This window comes from Propithecus coquereli, unplaced genomic scaffold (assembly GCF_000956105.1).
Source record: "Propithecus coquereli isolate 6110/MARCELLA unplaced genomic scaffold, Pcoq_1.0 Scaffold158, whole genome shotgun sequence".
In the NCBI taxonomy this organism is placed as follows: domain Eukaryota; kingdom Metazoa; phylum Chordata; class Mammalia; order Primates; family Indriidae; genus Propithecus; species Propithecus coquereli.
Genome location: NW_012140302.1, coordinates 1,793,785 through 1,798,136, shown reverse-complemented (window position 1 = coordinate 1,798,136; position 4,352 = coordinate 1,793,785). Strand labels below are relative to the sequence as shown.

Sequence of the window (4,352 nt, the reverse complement as noted above, 5' to 3'; positions counted from 1 at the left end):
AAAAAAAAAAAAGCATTGCATATAAAAATATTATCATTTCAGCATATCAATAAAAATATTAATAAGCTATTTTACATTTTTTTCATAGTAAGTCTTCAAAAGCTACCACGTATTTTACATTTACAGCACATCTCAGTTCAGACTAGTCATTTCAAGTGCTCAATAGTCACATGTGGGTAGTGACTACTGTACTGGACAGTGCAGGTCTATAGTTATGAAACACTGATCGAATGTATGTGTGATCTTATCACTCCATTCTCTATGTCCCTTAGCCACTCTTTCATTTCTAGACATTCTCTTTGGTTGTTTTCCAAAACAATTTGGACATTTTCATAGCCTATGTCTCTTTATTTGTATTTTCAATCTTCTTTTTAAATTTGTTAAGCATATTAGAAAAGTTCATTTTGTATTAAAATTCAAATTATTAAAATAGTTGAAGTCTTTGAAGGTCTGATTCTACTCTCTATTATTTCCACTAGCTCTTACTATAGCATCTTGTTTCTTCATCTATTTTGTGATTTTTTTCATGAATTTATAAATTCATATTCCATGGAACCTTAGCTGTAGGAATTCTTTGAGATCTGAATTATTCATCCACAGATTTGCATATGTTTATGCCAAAAGCATGGAGTCTCTATTAACTAGAATTACTTTAAAATAAATTCCTGACTTGAGGTTTTTAAGATCCCAATGCAGTATGAATTCTGGTTGCAAACTTATATTAGTGTATACTCGTTCTTATGAATGCTGAGAGAAGATTTTTATCATCCTTAACCAGTACGTTGATTAAGACAGTAATTTTTCTTGCTGTTTTTTATGAAGTTTATTTGTATTTTACTCTGTCTGTTCCAGCTGATATAGGAAAATACGTAAACTGGGTAGCTCAAAAAACAACAGAACTTTATTTCTAACAGTTGTAGAGGGCAGGAAGTCCACGATCAAGGTGCTGGCAGATTCTGTGTCTGGTAAGGGCCTGCTTTCTGGTTCATAGATGGTGCCTTCTCACTGTGAATTCACATAGTGGAAAGGTCAAGGGAGCTCTCTCAGGCCTCTTTTATAAGGTCTCTAACTCCATTCTTGAGGGCTCTGCCCTTATGACCTAATCATCTCCCAAAGGCCCCACCTCCTAATACCATCACCTTGGGGGTTAGGATTTCAACACATGAATGTTGGGGGAGCACAAACATTCGGCCCATAGCAGACTCTTACACTGAAGGTGTGCTCATTATACTCTGCTCTTTGGAAAGCCTCAGGTTTTGTCTTCTGTCTCCCCTCCTGTACCCCCTCACCAGTGCTGTTAACACAGAACTCAAGGTTCCCAGGTTTCAAAAGATGTCCTCAGCTCCAGGGCAAAACCAGTTCTAGAACTAGCTCACCTCTCTGGATTTATTTTGATCGCTACATCTTTACTCTCTTTCCAGTCCCATGATGTCTTTAAAAGGTACTTTAGGGCCGGGCGCGGTGGCTCACGCCTGTAATCCTAGCTCTCTGGGAGGCCGAGGCGGGTGGATTGTTTGAGCTCAGGAGTTCGAAACCAGCCTGAGCAAGAGACCCTGTCTCTACTAAAAATAGAAAGAAATTAATTGGACAACTAAAAATATATAGAAAAACAATTAGCCGGGCATGGTGGCTAATGCCTGTAGTCCCAGCTACTCGGGAGGCTGAGGCAGGAGGATCACTTGAGCCCAGGAGTTTGAGGTTGCTGTGAGTGAGGATGACGCCACGGCACTCTAGCCTGGGCAATACAGTGAGACTCTGTCTCAAAAAAATAATAAAAATAAAAAAAATAAATAAATAAAAGGTATTTTAATATATTTTATCTAGCATTTTTAGTTTCTCAGTGGGATGGCTGTTTAAAGCATCCAGGACTTCCTATCACCATCTTTCATTGCCCCATAACTTGCTTCCTTTCCTAGTCCTCTCCCCAGGGGCATAACTAGGAAAAAGAAGCCCAAGTGTGAAGTCTACATAGCCCTTATCTTTCCAAAACAAAAGGATATTTTCAAAACTTTCCAACAAATAGGGGAATTGGGTTTGGCTAAGCCAGCATGTGGTTCCTTGAAGTTGGAGAAGAGGCAGGAACCTCTCTCCTAGATCATAGGAGTGGGCTTTCCAACAACAACAGCTTCAGTAGCCACGGTCCCAGATGCCAGCGCCAGGGCTTCTGGAAACCTCGGAGGCGGCTGTAGAGTTGAGCAGCACCTTCTTCCCCCTCCGGTGTCCACTTCCCTGCTCAGTCTCAGCTGAGGTAGTCCTCTGAGGGGAGAAGTTTCTCTCCCAGTCGCTACTCCTGGTAGAGAAGATGCTGACCTGACACTGCTCGTGACCCCGGCACCTTTCTGCTTACTGTCCTCCCTGCACCTTCCCACAACCAGCATTCTGTTGAGTCCTTTGAAAAGTGAAAGGCTTTTCACTGACTCTTCAGGATAAATCCAGTGTGAACAAGAAACTCTTAGAGAACAGAAGGCCTGGCCTTCTTAAACCTAAAATCAGCACAACCCTCCCATCCTCAGACTAACATTTCCTCAAAGACAGCTTGCATGGGTTTAAGCTATTAGGCTCCTGATTTCCCAGAGTCGATAGAGAGTAAAGTAACAAAGCTGGACACAGAGGCTCCATCTGTAGTACCAGCGACTCAGGAGGCTGAGGCGGGAGGATCACTTGAGGCCAGGAGTCTGAGGCCAACCTGAGCAACATAGTGAGACACCCCCATCTTTAAAAACAAGTAAAAAGAGAGAGAGAGAGAGAGAGAGTGTGGGGAGTTAGCTATGCTCCCAGCAAAAAATTGGGTCCCTTAGGTAGGGGTCGTTGCAAAGGATAAGAAAATAATAGAAAATGGAAAATAATGGAAATAAAAGAATACACAGAGACAACGGTATAGTTTTATAGAGTTATAAAGACAAAAGGCAAAAAGCGGGATACTCAGGGGTCCCTACGATATCCCCGTGAAGCATAGGGCCCAGAATAAAGTTTCACGTGGGCATTTATAGGTACAGAGATCGGTTGCCAGGGGTAACAGATTTACATAATAACAGGTAGTTCACTTTGGGTTAAAAGTCTTTCAGAAGGCTACTATAGATCCCTTAACTAACTCTGGTTACAAAATCTTTCAAGCACAAGCTTCTAAATTCTAAGGTAAAGCTATTACTTAACAGAAGAGGGTTAAACAGAGATATAGCGGCTCTGTATTTCTTTATCTAGTTATTGCAGACAGAGACAGTCATCAGAAGTCAAGCAGGAACTGTCCCTTGGGCTAATTGTTTTTAGCCGCAGGTCTCTGTCTCTGGGTGGACACTCTTTGACCAGCTCTCATCCCGTGATTCCATGTAACCTTGGTTTGTCCTTCAAAGCAGGTGAGAACCGCGGGGTTGAGACCACAGCAGTCACCTTGGAAAGCAGCTGCTGCTGACCTTTTGAGATGCCCTCCTGAGGTGGAGCAGCTTTTGATATGCAAACTAACCTGTTCACGTATTCTTTCAGGGCAGAGCCCTGCAAAACTCTTGAGGCCATATCTGTCTCTAATATAGTAATATTAATTTATGGAGCGACAAGAGAGTAGAGTAACATGCTGTTATCTCACTGTGTGATAAGCTAAGGACAAGGAGTCTCAGAATTGCTCCAAGAATCCAAGAATTGTGCCTAAAGACTCTAAGTGGCCAGAGAGCAGCTATAGAACGAGCATGGGGGCTAAAACAAAGGGGCAAGTTGACCTCCCATCAGGACCCTTCTTGCGGCAGTTTCCTGAGATGCAGGGACTGAGTCCCACGGGGCTCTGCTTTGTGTGGTAACCACAGAATGGCCTCATCTTCCTCTCTGATTCAGCATCAGGCTCTGGTGGCTTCATAGCCATTGAATGGAAGCAGCTGTATGGTAGGAAGACCAGGGATTTGGGAGTTATAAATGCAGAATTTGAGTTCAAGTTCTGCAACTCACCAGCAGCATCGGGCTTTGAATATGTTACCCCACATTTCACTTCCGTCAGAACTTAGCCAGGTGTGGTGGCTCGTGCCTGTAGTCCCAGCTACTCAGGAGGCTTGAGGCAGGAGGATCGCTTAGAACCCAGGAGGTTGAGTCCAGCCTGGGCAACATAGTGAGACTCTATCTGTTAAAAAAAAAAAAATCCACTAATTTATTAGTGATGAGAGAGAAGAGAGAGAGAGAGAAATTCATTTGCTGCCATTAGAGGTGACTCTTGCCCTAACCCCTCAAGCTGAAGGTCGGACATTAAAGGGAAAGAATTTATCATATATCTTACCTTTTTTAGAAGGAATTGTGGTTCGTCCCCAGCTGATGAAGGAAAGGTCCAACATACAGAAGAATGTCAGTTAATAAATATAGAAGAAATGGCAGGA

At 42.6% G+C, this 4,352-nt stretch overlaps 1 pseudogene; it reads right to left on the bottom strand.

The window, feature by feature from the left end:
• Positions 1-3,510, bottom strand: part of LOC105807420 — a 7,663-nt pseudogene extending 4,153 nt beyond the window's left edge.
• Positions 3,511-4,352: the final 842 nt, after the last annotated feature.